Source organism: Anabrus simplex, chromosome 1 (assembly GCF_040414725.1).
Source record: "Anabrus simplex isolate iqAnaSimp1 chromosome 1, ASM4041472v1, whole genome shotgun sequence".
Classification (NCBI taxonomy): domain Eukaryota; kingdom Metazoa; phylum Arthropoda; class Insecta; order Orthoptera; family Tettigoniidae; genus Anabrus; species Anabrus simplex.
Window position 1 is genome coordinate 1,070,631,409 of NC_090265.1, and position 16,672 is coordinate 1,070,648,080.

At 39.0% G+C, this 16,672-nt stretch overlaps 1 protein-coding gene across 20 annotated transcripts in view; it reads left to right on the forward strand.

The window, feature by feature from the left end:
* The window catches only part of Tm1 (tropomyosin 1), a 114,260-nt gene that overhangs the window by 54,933 nt on the left and 42,655 nt on the right, over positions 1-16,672 (forward strand). The window lies entirely within an intron of this gene.

Consider the following 16,672-nt stretch of genomic DNA (forward strand, 5'->3'; position numbering starts at 1 on the left):
TAGTCACTCCCTAAGAAAGATAAAGCCTTAATTTTTAGTTCTGTGTAACCTTAAATATTATTAGTATTGGGTCACGGAATAATCCATACATTTAATTAAATGTGACCAGCGGCTGTTTTCTAAACTTAAACGTGACTGCCTACCCTCGGCTATTCACCTCTGGTATCGATTATGGAGCTTGCTCCTAGCCGAACATTTTATTTCATTTTTGGATTATTTTTATCGTTTGAGCGTTTTACCAGAGTTTAAATTAATATCTGATCGTATGTGGGGTGAAAATCATGTTTGTCACATTACCTTCCTTCTGACAGTGAGTTGCAAGCAGTTGAGATGATGGATGTACGGACCTGTGTGTTTCATTACTGCTGCATTATTATTTCGGCATTTAAATTCCATTTAAATTCCAGTTCTTATTTGTTGGCAGAATTTAAGTTTGTTCGTGGTTTCATATTCTAGAAAGTAAAAGTGGGTTAAGGTACTCGCAAGACTACCGGTACTATTCTCTGTCGGATTGGGCCTGTGTATGTTCTTTTCAGTAAGGATAACAGTTATTGACTTTTGTATTGACCACCATATGACTGTTCCGATCAGTTTTATTCAACATTCAGATCTCTACTTGCCTCACGTATTGATCCACGTTTGTTCACATTCCGGCCACCTGTCGTACTGTGTGCTTCATTTGTGTCCAAGGACCATGGGTTGAAGCTACGATGGAGTGGCTGAGGCCTGAGATAGCTGATAAAACGTCATCGGAAAACTTATGCTACTATATATTGTAGTTTCATCAAGTGCCAGTTATTGCGTGCAGATAATTAACCGTTATGATAGCTTATAGAGTGTAAAGTTTTTATCTTCAAGATTGACATAACTTACTTGGTGGACAAACAATATGTAAATTCTTCGTGGATTTTGTTGAATACGTCATCTTATGATGTAATTCATTATTTGGTCCGGCAATTACTAGGGATTTTGACTTAAGGAAGGGATGTCAGGACCGTTCCTGTTTAAGAGTGATTACTCGAGAAATATTCTCTTCTCGGTACATATTGCAATGCGATTTTAGCTGACGATTTTGTAATTTTAGATACCGGTACAGCCAATGCCGTAGTACGATATAACGAATCTCTGTAAATTACTTGTCGTAAGAACGTGAAGGGTAAAGGGGGGTGGGGGCGGTAGCGTGGGTGGAGTTCTGATTCACACACATGTTAGCTGCGGTTCAAACTGGCCTCACCCACCAAGCTATTTGTTCGTTGAGAGGATGTTGCTTTCATGCTGTTTCTGTTTAATTTAACTTTTCAGGAACAATGGCCATATGTTTGAAGTAGTCTTCCTAAACTCGGAATGTACTCACTGTAGTTAAGTTTACATAATGTTTTGATGTTTGAAATTTTCTTGAGCTACTGTTCATTTTCATTCATAGAGTATTTTTCTAATATTTGAAAATCCTAATCTCTTTTCGTTTGGATTATTTGTAAACAACATTTCTGGCCTCATGTGTGCAACTGATTCATGTGGGTTGCAGACGTTCTGTTTTGCTTTCATATTCATGAGATTTGTGTTTAATTTGAGGACTGTGACAAGGTGGTTAACAACCTTGTTTGTTTACTGATTCGGTGATATTGCTTGTTGACTATTTTTAATTAGTTGAGATTTGAATGCAGTAAGTGGGAAATTTTTCCTTACGAGTATAACATAATAGAAATATTTGCCTTTTTTTGTATTTATGGTCTAGAAGAGGTGTGGCTATTGATTCCAAATGTATAATTTGACGACTACGGGGTCTCGAGCAGAGGTTGACTTGTGCTAGCTCCCCACCTTCCTTTCTGACCTCCCTTGGTCACCTCTTGTTTTCTCCCGTCACCGAAGGTGTTAGGTTTGAGGTTTGCGAGACCTGGAGATTAGTTTTTTATGGCATGTCGCTTTTGCCGATACCTTCTTTCTTCGGAAGGTCGACGTACCGTACTACTTTTTCCTTATTTGAGATACGAGGAGTTGCTTTCTTAACTTTACAAGCATTTGGTATTTGGCTGTATAGACGCAATGTTTACCGACAGCATTCATTCCTTGCAGCCTTACCTCCAGACGGATTTCATTAACTGTTTTTAACAGTGGTCACTTGTAAGCTTACACAAGGCAATGACTTGTTCTTTCATGTCAGACATTCTTTTACGTATCGTACGACCGTATTTTTCTTTGGAATAAGTCGTCATTTTGCAGTGTATTCCCACTTCCTCTCTCATTTCGGTGACGCTGTGGTGCCGGAATCGTTTATCCGCAGTTTTTACACAAGAGTTTTGCGCATTTGAGCCCCTTCAAATCACTGGGTTGAGCTGGGATCAAACCTGCCACTTCATTTGGGAAGGCCTGAGCTTCTAGACCTACCGCCTGAGCTACTCAACCTGGTCTGAATTCTTTCTGAGTTTAACTTTCTCAGACGATAAGCACTCTTAATCTCTTATTAATTTGATCCTTAAATTATGTTGACAGTATTTCAGTCAAGATAGTGAAAGCTATGTTATGAAAGGAAGGGCACTATGAGGTGCAGAAAATATTAATTACAAAGTTTATTTCAAGCAATTGGATTTCTTTAATGAGCTTAGCGAATTACATAAGCACTGTTTCGTTGAGGAAAGAGATCCCTGAAGTTTTCTCCGAAAATGATTTTTTACCATGTCTGTACATCTACGAGTATAGGGATCTCAAATTTGAACACACCCAAATCCTAACCTTCTGTGCTTTAACGAACTTCCCGACCGCGCGGCTGTGAGCTTGCATTCGGGAGGTAGTGGGTTCGAACCCCACTGTCGGCAGCCGTTAAGATGGTTTTCCGTGGTTTCCCATTTTCACACCAGGCAAATGCTGGGACTGTACCTTAATTAAGGCCTCGATAGGTTGGTGACTAACAGGGAAAGAGTGTTTGCTGCCAATTGAGCGGCAAAAAGTTCCTCTTAAAATCTAATTTTTGGTTTTACGAAAGTTGATTTTTTTAAGCTTTTCTGTCACATTCTGTGTTAATATCGGAGAAGCACCAACTAGTATCATTCTAACCGCCATCCCGATTTCCGTTCACAGACTTGAGGTATCAAGTCATGGCTCCCAGTCTTTATAGTGATGCCTTCTATAACACATATATTTTGTGTGTTGAACTAATCTGGTACTGCAGGAAAACTGCACCAAATACTACATTAAATCCTTGAGATTATATTTCAGCTGGCACGTAAAAAGAACTCCTGTGGGACTACATTCCGGCACGCCGTCGTCTCCGAAAACCGTAAAATTAGTTAGTGGAACTTACAGCAAATATTAATAATAATCATGTTATATTTCACCTGAAACGAATAAAAGAACACGTTACTTAGAATCTCATTAAGATTTAGGAGGTGATACGTTAATTAAACCAGTTCATGATGCTCTGCAATACTTAAGACATTCGTATCTAGGCAGGGTGGTATTCGGTTCAGAGGGCCCCATATTCGATTCGCCACTGGCTCGGCGATTTTGGCCACGTTTGGATATGCCTTTACATAAAACAAGTCGCACCACGAACCTCCACAGGACTATACAGTAGTGAATTGCACCCCTCCACATAAAGCTAGCGACAAGAAGGGCATCGGGTAGTAAGATTGGGCTTAATTCACGTTCGTTCTGACCCCAAATAATTGGGGAGAAAATGCACAGTTGAACTTCCGTGTCTCGTCTATTATTCAGCTTGCCGATCTAGGTGGCCATGAAGAGTTTTCTCTTAGACTTCTCTCCAGAACACTACTTGAGACCATGGAGTGATGACCATAGGACCGCAACTGAATGGGGCATTAAGTCCTGTTGGACCTTCCGGGGTCAACTTTTGTTCTCGTCCATTCCCGTAGTATCGATATTACGAGACCTAGTTTAGGGGGGGGGGTGCTTTCATGTTCTCGCCAAGCGGCCCTTCCTTCTTTAAGTTGATCATTTTCTTCGAAGGGGTGGACCTCTTTCATCTGTAAAATTCGTAGATTTTCTAATCGCTTTTCCCCTTATAATATCAGTCATCGCATTTCTGAGGTGGCAGCGTATGGACGAACGAGGTACCGTTACGGGACTGGAAAATGAATGGGCAGTAGGGAGGAGTGGACACGTTGCCTTGTACAGTTCTGTCTGAAATGATTGAATTCTTGCACGGACCCGTTTGCTAGTCCTTTGTTTAGTCTCTCGGCTCTATACAGTTGTGACAGGTGGGGCCCCACTTACCTGCTCTTAATGTTTTGTTTTATTATATATCCCATATGGTTTTCTAGGTAAAAATAATTTGGCGTGTTGCATTTCTCTTCCTTTTCAAAGTTGGACGAGCGCTTTCGATTCATTTGTTGTCCGCTTGATCAACAACTGAAGGCTGCATTCATTAGAATGCATGTGGCCGCACCTTGAACGTTTGTTGCCAGGCCATTCGGCTGTGTGTCGCCGGTTCCCCTATGAGAACCGAGATATTGTAACATTTACATTGTTTGAAATTCTTATGGGTGGCGTCGAATTTGTTTTAGTGTCCTTTAGAGCAAATGGAGGATACTTGTTCAGGGATAGATTGTTTTGATGGTGCTTATCGTTGCTGGTGAATATTATGATTAAATTGTTCATTTGGGGACAGAATGCTCACCGTACGTAAGGCCAAGTAGAATGTTTGGAATTGGAATCACGGACTCCGTGCGACTATTTGCATGTGATTTACCTTTACTCACATTCTCATTTGCTATTACTGGGCTATATGTTCCAACCCTTGGCTTAAAATAGCATTAATTTATCAATTAGGAGCATTCTGTTTAGAAAATATTGTCTTCACCGAAGTTACAGGTTTAACATATTAGTCGTGAACTTCAACCGTTCCTAAAGTCTAAAAATAACGGGCGAGTTGGCCGTGCGGTTAGGGGCGCGCAGCTGTGAGCTTGCATCCGGGAGATAGTGGGTTTGATCCCCACTGTCGGCAGCCCCAAATGTGGTTTTCTGTGGTTTCCCATTTTCACACCAGGCAAGTGCTGGGGCTTTACCTTAAGGCCTCGACCGCTTCCTTCCCACTCCTAGGCCTTTTCTATCCCATCGTCATAAGACCTATCTGTGTCGGTGTGACGTAAAATAAATTGTAAAACAGAAGTCTAAATAACCGTTCACAAGTCCCTGTTTCTGCGAAGAGCTCGTATAAATCATCTACAGGAACTTCAGATGTTACTCGTAACTTTATTGTATTTACGCACTGGACGCGTTCCCGCGGTGGATAAGTACATACTATTTCCTTTGAGAAGCACTGCAGAGGACTGCAGTACGTTTCTCCACCCCTTCATGGTTTTCTGAGCGACACATGTCTGACAAGTCAGTGACCGTTGCAAGTCTCTTCACGAGGACTCCGACAATAAAAAAGTGGAAGTTCTGTATGTGGTTTACGAAGTATTTTTGACTTCATTGCCAGAGGAATGTCGGGATGGTTCCTACAGTGTTAACCACGGCTACAATTCTGTCATAGTATCAATTAACGAATTCAGGCCTCAGAAGATACCTCGGCCATATATTGGACTTCACACGCAGTAGGTACTAGGTACTTTTATACGGTTACACTACCAAAGTGATGCAGTAACATAAGGATGGGCGTTATTCTTTGATTTGGTAGCTTCCGATGGAAGGTTACGAATGGACGTCCGCTTTCTGTTTTTCGAGCTGCATATATTTGCAGTCCTTGAAAAGCATGGGAGTTATTAATTCTTGGTTCAGTTGTTTATGAAGTGGCTATTGCTTGTGTTTCTAAGTTACAGTTTGTCAACAGTTTCCTTGCGGCATGCATTTACTACACACCTATCTCGTTTCTAGACGACCAGGCAGATTGTGTGCTGTTATGGTCTGATTCAAGTGGGAAGTCGTTTTTATAAACTAAGAGTATTTTGGCCTGTCGCAAGTGATATTTAACGAGATTTTCCGCGGAGCGCAGGCATTGAGTGGTTGAGGTAACGTGACAATAACCGATTGGTTCGACATTCCTGAGTAGCCCTTCGAAGCCGAAACTCTTCGTATTTGACATATACTATTATTTTTATTTTTAGTGCTTAGGATATCGTAGATCTCAGACTTGTGAATTTACTCAACGTCTTCTTTTTCCGTGTTTTCTAAGATGTTTTGATAAGTTTGGCCTGAAATATTATGAACAGAGCTTTTTTTTTTTTTTTTTTCAAACTCTTCACCTAGCAGCTGGGAGAAGGATCATTCTTTGTATAACAAAACCTAATTCACGAGTTTTATTTGATATTAATTGCACGTTTAAATCTATTTTTTCTCCTTTTGTTTCCCAAGTACATATATCTTACGTGAACATACTAAGTATTTAAGACGCTGAAATGCCAGAATTTTTTCTTGAAAGGACCGTTTTTTGTACTGGCGCAGATAAGATTCGTCACTACATTTTTTCATTATCTCTTGCTCCCTATCGCTGTAAGAGCCTGCTTGTCGAGAGTTGCTGCCCAGCCAGATAACGAGTTATTTCCTTTTGGAAAAGCTTTCTATAACACTATCACCGACGCGAAATGTCGTAAACATAAGTTAAACATACATATTGCACCATATTGGTTCTTGTTTTTTGCAAGTCTTAGTCATTAGTTGGGTAACTCAGTTATTTGTCTTTTGTAGACGATTCTATCCCACCAATTCTCTCTAAATTTTAAATTCTGACAGCGAATGTTGAATTTTTTATTCTTGGCGGTTACCTTTTTGTGTACGGTGTTGTGGACAACCAAGTGCTTGGTTCCCTTTTGGTACGTGAGGATGTAGGGGATCTATTATTAGAACTGAACAATGTATTTAGGGTAGTTAATGTAAACGTCACCGGCTAGTAATTATTTTGTTTAGATGCTCCGAATCACCTTACGTATAAAAATGTTACCGGGCGAGTTGGCCGTGCGGGTAAGGGCGCGCAGCTGTGAGCTTGCATTCGGGAGATAGTGGGCTCGAATCCCACTGTCGGCAACCCTGAAGATGGTTTGCCGTGGTTTCCCATTTTCACACCATCCAAATGTTGGGACTGTACCTTAATTACGGCTACGGCCGCTTCTTTTCCACTCCTGGGCCTTTCCTATCATATCGTCACCATAATACCTATCTGTATCGGTGCGACGTAAAGCAAGTTGAAAAAATGTGCTAACATTAATTTTTTTCCAGTTTCGTCATAATATTGCCATTCTATTCTTGATTGATGAGAATTGGCGTGATTTATTGCTAGGTGGCCTGGGAATTCTAGTTGAGCTTGGCTGTGTTAACTGTGTTGCTGTGAGTAGGGCGGTCACTGATTCCGGTCATCGACGAGTCAAGCATAAACTTACGCATTGTGCTCACCATTCTGTTGGCAGTAAATTGTATGCTAGAGTAGACGACGAGGTCTCTCTTCTATAGCATAGTCTGTGGGTTTTGGCAACTGTAGGGCCCGCCTATTGTACACCACGTTGAAATTAATTTAGTACATCCTGATGGAGGCACGCCTTATCTTGCGTGGTGTGGCATGCTCAGTGTTCCATTTTAATAGGACTGGACTTGGAGCAGATGACGTAATGGATGTAGTGGATAGCCTCGTATTCCTTCCTCTTTTATTAACCGCTCGATAAGAAAGTGAAGATACTACATACGAGAAGGACGTCTGACGGCGAAACCTAGGGAAAAGGATAATGCTGTTTTTAATGTACTCTGGTTCTGTCTTGAAGGGAGTTTTTTTTTTTTCATTCGTTTGACACAAGCACTTATATGAAACGAGATTCCTATCTTGTTTGCATTAGTAACTGATTTCTCTTTGCGGAAGTTAACTCGCCGCAAACCTTATCCGTTTTTTTACTTTCCCTTTGTCTCGACGAAACTCTACCCATACGTGGTCCGTCGGTTTCTCACAAAACTTCACCAACCATCTTCTCTCTGAAGCAACTTACCTTATCTCGTCCGAGATGAGTCAGAGGCTTTGCAAGCTCCTGATAAAGAGAACAGGTGGCATGTTCGTAATGGAGTGAATTGCTACTCATGATATAGAAGTTACACTGAGCGAAATCCAAAGCCATGTTAGGAGTTGGCCCCAATTCTCTATGCTAGCCATTGACGTAGGCGTACGTTGCAGCTGATGTGCAACTGGGAAATCTTTTAATGGTCACCTTTCATTCTCCCCGTCAACAGCTGTGTAGACGAAGTAGCATACTGCTGAAGTAATTAATGTGGCAGTGTCCAGTTCCTTGGCGTAGTGGCTGTCAGTTCAGAGGGCGCGGGTTCGATTCCTTGCTGGGTCGGAGTTTTTAACCTTGAATAGTTAATTCTCTTGGTTCGGTGACTGGATGTTTGCTGTAGACTACATCCCTGCAAGTCATACACCCTACCCATAACATTATCCTCCACAATTACGTGCAGTTCTTGTACACGACAGTTGCCGCCCACCCTCGTCGTACGAAGGCTGTACCAGGCTAGTAATAGCCACGCGAAATTAAATTAAGTAATATTATGACTTTCAATTCTCCCTTTTATTAAATTTAGTTGAGACAGAAGTCTCTGGGGTACATGAATGATTACATTTCATTCTACCGAATGCGGTCAGCAGCCGTAAAGATGGTTTCCCATTTACACATCAGGCAGATCTTGGGAGAATTTACCTTAATTAGGCCACGACTTCCTTCGCAGTTCTTACCATTCTCATCCATACGTCGCGGAAAACTTCCATGTGTTAGCGCAACATTAAACCACGGGCAAAGAGAAATGTGTAAATTCCTCTGCTACACGGAAAAAGAATCACGGATATGTTTTGGGGCTTAGACGAGAGTGAATACACATTCTTCGATAGTTCCCCTCTTAGTAGCCTCATACGACGTGCAGTGGGTACAGGTAATGAATGCATCCACCCACAGGGAAGATAATGAGTTCCGATAAATAAAAATAATGTTCTAGTCCTTGCACAGTGATCAGGATTTTCATTAATGCTTTCCCGTGAAAATTATTCGCCATTCTTTTGTTTACAGCCACACTTTCTAGGTCTAATACGTCAAAGATAAAAATCTTCCAAAAACATGCCTTTCCGTTCACCAAAATGGCGTCGTTCTTCCACCAATATGTCTTAGGCCTACACTAGTTGCCGGATGGGGGTGGGTACCTGTTTTTTTTGTCGACGCAAAACTGTGCCTGTACGGCGTCAACTCGAAAGACCTGCAGCACTTCTCTCCGTTGGCCGCACAGCATTATTATCTGGATTGGGGAAAATAATACACGTACATTTTTAGAGAGAGAGAGGGAGCGTGTGTGTAGCCTAAAAGCAGCATGAGGAGCGAGGTAAACTAAGGTAAACGTTGTAGTACAGCTCGACTATCCTTCACCTTCATCCTTTGGTAGCTACCGTACTATCAGTGTTTCAAATTCGATTGAAATAAAACATGAGTTATGTTTCTCTGCCAGCCCCATGGTGTAGGGGTAGTGTGCCTGCCTCTTACCCGGAGGCTTCTGGTTTGATTCCCGGGCAGGTCAGGGATTTTTATCTGGACCTGAGGGCTAGTTCGAGGTCTACTCGGCCTCTGTGATAACAATTTGAGGAGCTATTGAACGGTGAGATGGTCGTTAATAACAGTTGAGTGGAATGGACCATACGTCACCTCACAATCTGCAAGCCTTTGGTCTGAGCCGTGGCTGCTTGGTAATCAGAGAGGCCTTTGTGGGCTGGTAGCATCAGGACATATGTTATTCTATCCTATGCAAAAATACAGATGCAAGAAAGAATAAGTCATCATTCAAGAAATACAGAAATAGCTCATGGCTGTGTTTCAGACCAAACGAGTGGTCAAATGTGGGAGGCTAATCAGTTTCTTCCCCTTACTAATGCTTACTCTTCTGGTTTACATTCAGTAGTGTCAAATTAATTCAGCAGCTTTCATCTGTGTTAAGTGAGAATGGGCTACCTGACAATAGCAGTATCAGCCAAGACTATGGCTTTTCTTCTTTCAGTTCAAAGTGCTTATGTTCACAGCTGAAAAAAGTTTACTACCTGGGAAAAATTAAGTTTCTGACACATATTTTACAATTATAATTTAATTTAATTTGTCAGGCTCCTTAACTGAAATGGTGAACATTGTGACAATCGGTTCAGAGGGTCCTGCTTAGGATTCCTAGCTGGGGGAGGGCATTTTAACCACTTCTGGCTAACTCCTTCAACTTCGGAATTCTGTGTTTGTCCTTATAACAATAGCTCTTCGTATTCCCATATAACACACCACAGAAACAAGCAATACTGAATACATCCCTCCACATACATTTGGTGTCAAAACAGAACAAAGATCACTTGTGTGGCACAGTTTGCACCTGTGACCCTATCAGGGCATGGGAAAAGTGGTGGAAGAAGGAAGAAAATAAGATTTATTGTATTTTGTAACTTAATTTTTGGGTTCATTATTCATACTATTTGTAAACATCCAAGTGTTACTTTTTTTTTTTTTTTTTTTGGCAATGTAGTTCTTATTTCTTTCTTTTTGTTTGCCGTATGTTCCTCATAGTAGTTTCTCAATCATTCACTCACCATCAGCATTTAGCGCTGTCGCCCAGGTGGCAGATTTCGTATCAGATGTTTAGCTAGTCTTTTCTGAAATGATTCCAAAGTAGTGGGAAATTTAGCAAGCATCTCCCTTAATAAATTATTTCAGCCCCTAATTCCTTTTCCTATAAAATAATATTTGCCCTCAGCAGGCGTTTCTTAGTTTTTTTCTGTTGGTATTACATTTCGGAAGAGGTTTTTGATGAAAGGGAATTTACTGGAACCTTAAAACTTTTTTGAAGATTTCTCATTGTGCTGTGATGTTTCACTAATGTAACCACTATTGATACTAACGGCACTTCCGATTTGCCAGTTTGCTGGCAGGTAGGATTATATTGTCAATTTCCTCTGAGATACACCATGCATAATAGCTTAATAGTAGACTTAGGGCTAAATTAGCTGATATTCTTGCCAGCATAGTAGCAGACAGCAGAATCCAATTATTTTCTGTTCTTGAAGTGGTTTGAAATACAGTAAACAACTTTTAAAAATTACTGTGACAATATTGGTGTGGTCTAGGTGAAAATATTTCTAACACTTAATCTCTCTTTGCCCCAGCTTCAGTCCTTCTAGTAATGGACTGAAGGAGGCAAATTTGATGGTTCTTCTCTTCATCTTTGTTATTAATATACATCTTGTGCTGGATTCCGTTGTGGAAGAAATGTCTCCATCCAGAATCTTATGCATCTTCCTCCGTTCCTGTACTTCAGACCTTCAGAATAATCAGTTCTAGCTTTTTTCTCTCTTGCAATTCAAGTAAATGCTAATCTCTCTGAGAAGTACAAAGTTACATTTTGTAAGTACTCAGCCAACTGCTGCTGTTAATGCATTCCTTCTTATTCTGCTTCTGCTTTGTGGATATGAACTGTGTCGCACATGTGGACTTCACCCTGTTCTACGGCCGGATGCTGTTCCTGAAAACAACCCTTTATGGAGAGATGTTTGCTATTGTGTGTGGTGGTTTGTATTATGGTTTGTAGTGTGTATATGAAGAGAAGTGCATTGAGACAAGTAGCCTACTCAGTCCCTGAGTCATAGGAATTAAACACTTGCAATAAAAAAAAAGGCCCTGCCCTGGCCAGGAATTTAACCCAGAACCCTCTGAACTGAAGGCCTTATTGCTGACCATTAGGGTTGTGGCAAGAAATGGATGTTGGATTTTCTTTTCTTTTTGAGCCCCTAAAAATTTGCTAGTTGGTATGAAAATGAGATTGGCAAAGTTTAGGTCAATTGGATAACATTTACCTGTGCCTCATCAATCTTGAAATTCTGATATGCATTTTTCCCCCCTCATAAATTCAATGCCATTTGCTGAGTGTTTTATTTTATGGAAATTATTGCTGCCGTAAAGTTTTATTCCCACAGTTTCTTCACTAAAAACATAATTATCTTTTAGCCTTTTTTCAGGTCTGGTTCTGGCCCAAACCCCTAAAATCAACATTTGTCAAATACCTAAAAACACAGCCAGTTCTGATTATAACTGTGTTTTAGATTCTGATGAATATTTTTAACCTTAAGAGTTATGAAAAATACTTTTCAAAAGCAAATTTCTCAGAATTCAAATTAGGTATAAAAAGGGATAAGAGAAAGAAGTACCATACAGGTATAAAATACAAATTTTCAAACAAATGTATTTTATTATTCTTAAGTTAATTTATACAAAAACAAGTATAATAAAGAAAATGGATTATTGATCATTAGGAAGTAGTGACAGAGAATTTCATAAAATGGTTTTTGGAGTGTCCAGAAAAAGGTTTTCTACTTCAGTTACTACCTGCAAGAGGTACTGCCATTGTTCCTCATTTTTGGTAACACATGAATTGAAATCTTGAATTAATTTCACATCTTTTTCTGCTTTGTCATTGACAACTTTCAAATCTCAGGCTATTTTCTTAGCCTTCAAGCAATTTACTGAAAAGACATTAATTTCAGAGCCATGTTTGCTTTGACTCACGTGTCCAATGTTTCATCAAAGTAAGAAAGCTGCTTGTCCAGAGTTTCAATACCAAAAGTGATGCATTTTCTGGAATCTATTACTTTTTTTTTATAGTTAATTGAAAAATTGTAAGTCTTGATTGGCGACCATTGCAGATTTGGGGGCTTTGAATGAACGTAGCTTTCACGTAAATATTGATTTTGAACAAACGTATGTCTCCAATTCCATTCTTTTCTAAATTGTTTAAAGAAAATTCATCTCTGAAAATATATTTGTGGGTAATAAATAGCTCTTGCTGTTCATCTACCTTGTTACATAAAGTTAAATATGAAAGTGGTCTTGAAGATGAAAATATCGGAGATAACGTTCTTAATCCAGACTTTCAGTTTGCTCCTGGAACAAATCAAACAGCAGCATCCCAGGGATGATGCAAAGCATCTCCTCAACTCTGTTCATTATTATTATTATTATTATTATTATTATTATTATTATTATTTTAGGATATAGTGACTCGAAAGGGATTTCTTTCAGATTGCCTGGCACTATCCATCACATAATATGAATGGCAAGAGATACTTCTTCAGTAAAAATATATATTTTCCAAGGTGAAATTTAACAGATTCAGAAAAGAATTGAATTGGAGATAAATGTTCATTCATAAACGGTATTTATGTGAAAGCTTGATTCAATGACCTCAAAGCTGCGATGGCTCCCAGTCATGATTTACAATTATTGAACTCGGTTATTGACTGCAGAATAAAAAAAATAAGAGATTGCAGAAAATGCATTATCTTCTTCATCAATTCCCTTTTCCTGATTCTCTCTGGGTAGGGTAGTGTACCAAAGCCCTCCACCTTACTTCATCTTTCCACCACTCCTCTTCTAGTACTTTATTGCTATCGACTCCTCTATTTGCAATACAGTCCACAACAGGAAAGGTATTATATTAAACGTTGAACAAGAGGCTTTTTCTTTCTTTGAGAAACATTGGACAATTACATACTATAAATTACATTTTCTGTATTGACTGTTCAACTTTTACAATAATTCATGCATTTCTTTATCTTCTTGTTCAATGCATTATTTCAACCCTTAAGATCTGGACAAGCAAGTCAAAACAAACATGGCTCTGAAATTATTATATCTTTTGAAGAGCAAAACAAGGATAAAGGTAATGAGGAAGAGGATGATAGAAATGTAAACGTACAAATCAGCCTCTGAGGAGCTGATATTCTATTAAACAAGGAAGTTAAATGTCATTTCTCCTCAAACTTACAAATTTTTCAAGAGGTTTAAAATTGAAACTCTTTTCTGAAAACTGATCCTGGCGGTTGCTCTGAAGGGCTTTTACTTGAATGAAGGCTGAGAGAATAGTCAGAGGTTTGAAGGGAAGATGTCACGGAGATGTGAAATTAATTCAAGATTTCAATACATTACCAAAAACGAGGAAGAACGGCAATACCTCTTATAAGTAGTAGCTGCATGTAGGAAATATTTTCCGGACTCTTCAAAAGCCACTTTATCAAAGTCTACCTTCTAATGATCTATAATCCTTTGTTATGCTTTGTTTTTGTACAAATTAACTTTGAATAATGAAACACATTTGTTAGAAAATTTATTTGCATTTTTATACATTTATTGCTCTTCCTTTTTTTATCTCCCTTTTTAAACGTAATTTGGATTTTGAAAAATTTGCTTCTGAAAACACATTTGTGTAAGCTCTGTTAATGGTAAACACACATCAGAATCTTTAAAAAAAAAAAACCCAGTCTGAAGTGGCTTTTTAAGGTATTTTTGACAAATGTCATTTTTAGGGTTTTAGGCAGTAGGGCTCCGCGGTGTAGGAGCAACGCATCCGCCTGTCACCCGGCAGCCCCTGGTTCGATTCCCGGCCGGGTCAGGGGCTTTTAATTGTAAATGATTAATATCCCTGGCCTGGGGACTGGGTGTTTGTGTCATCCTTAACGTTCCTTTCCTCACATTCAACACTTTACACTTCCGCCATTTCCAAAATACACACAGGTTCCTCACATGGTGCAAGTAGGGGCAAAGGATCTTTCTAGGTGTACGCCCCGAACGAATAGCAGTTAAAAAAGAAGAAAAAAAGGGTTTTAGGCAATGACTGGGCCTGAGAAAGAATTTTTGAATATATAGTTTTTAGTGAGGGAGTGGTGGTGATATTCGAATTATGGGTTTCAGTGAAGTGGTGGTGGGGGGGCATTTTTGCAAAAAAAAAATAAACACAACACCTCATATTATCAAAACTTCAAGGTTATGAGGTATGGGTTAACCTTATTCAATTGAACAAAAACTTTGCCAGTTTCATTTCCTGACCAACTGGCAACTTAAGAGGTTCCCCTAGAAGGTGTGAAGAAAACATTTTCCCACCCCTCTACTCGTAGCTTGCTACCTCCCTACTGACCTTGCAGCCAAGGAGTCAGGTGTTGCTGTTATTCCTTACTTTTTTTTAAGTCCCTGAAATTATGTTCACAATGCAAGACCCTTCTGCAGATTGGATGATACCTTTTTTGAGTAATGGTAGTATTTTGTAATCTTCATTTTTCAAATTTCCAAAAAACCATCTTGGTAAATAAAATTTTAATTCATTGATAAGTAGACATTGGATTTATATGCTGTATAAATCACCAGTATAAGCATGCAGTTATGTTCATGCTATTAAGTACTTTTATGAAATGCAAACTTACCAGTACGATTCCTTGGCTAGACTTGTGCAATTCACCCACATCAATACATATAATCATGATCATGAATAAACAACTGAATGAAAAAGAAAATATCTCACACTACTTACAGCTGCAGCTGTTCCACTAGTGCATAGTATGTGAAACGTATCAATCTATCTTCATTCTGTCAGTGTTCACAGTTCAAACATGCACACGTTTCTTAGAGAAGATACAGTGTGTTAATCCACATAATAAATCACAATAAGTAATGTTGTAAGAAAACAAATTTGAAGAAACACACTTAAATATACATTCCTCTTTTATTTTACACTGCACTCCCTACTTTTCCTGCCCATAATTTGCTTTGCAGTACACTAAACAATTTAATCCAATTTTTCTGGTGTAAGTCTGTGGTTATTGGTCTGTTTAATCTCTCTACATCTGCGGATGTAACAGGACAGTACTTGAATTTGGTAGCCAGTGTAGGTGTTAAACATTCTGGTAGATCCACGTTGTCAGTACCAGCCAAAGATTTGTTTATAGCTACCATGATGTCATAGCTCGGATTTCATTTGAGAACATCATAATATTTTTTTTTTTGCAGATGAAGTCAGAGGCTTTCTGGGATACCTTCCAGTTTCACGCTTCACTTTCTCCATAATCTCCAGCGAAACACTAAGATGCAACCCACATGTTTCTAGTTTCTTGATTTTTACTTTAAAATTGTACCACAGCTGTAATGACCATTTAGATCAAGGCCACTCATTCCAAAAGAGTTCAAGGCATTAATTACTTTAAATTTTCTTGAAAACTGCTTCTAAAACGTTTTAAAATATGCATCATAAAAGTCAGAGATATGCACAAAAAACTCTAAATTTAAAATGTTTGCATTAATCTCAAATATATGCAAATGTGCATATATATGCACTATTAAGTTTAATAATTTGTCCAGTTTCACCTTCAAACATAACTTCCTTGTCGGTTTTGGAGGTCTACATAAATATGCATTTGCTAACAAATCCAATGTCTATTGTTAAAGGCAATAGCTTTTGGTGATAAGTCTTACTTATCCTTCTTTGAGTATGTTTCATGCAGAGGGTCTCGTCTTCACACATTAATAAACTCTATTCATAGTTCCTAGTCCTAACTTGGATATGCTGTCAGAATATTTCCTGCTGTAATCAAGATTACTTGTAGTTTTTGGTAATCATATCGAAGCAGATTTATTCTGCATATTGAAGCAGATTTATTCTGCCCTGGCGATTCCCGAACTTTATCGATCGAGGATGTCTTTGGACTTGAAAGAAAAATTTATGGATCCTCAAATGAATGTCTCTGTATTTAGGCTATAGTACATTATGCGAATATCACATATTTTACATTGTCTATAGATCTTTTGCATTAATTACTTAAAAAGAAATCAGAGTGGAGTGGCCATGCTTGTTAACACGCTGTGGCTATAGAGCCAAGCTATGCATTTGGAAAATGTGTGGGTTTGAACCC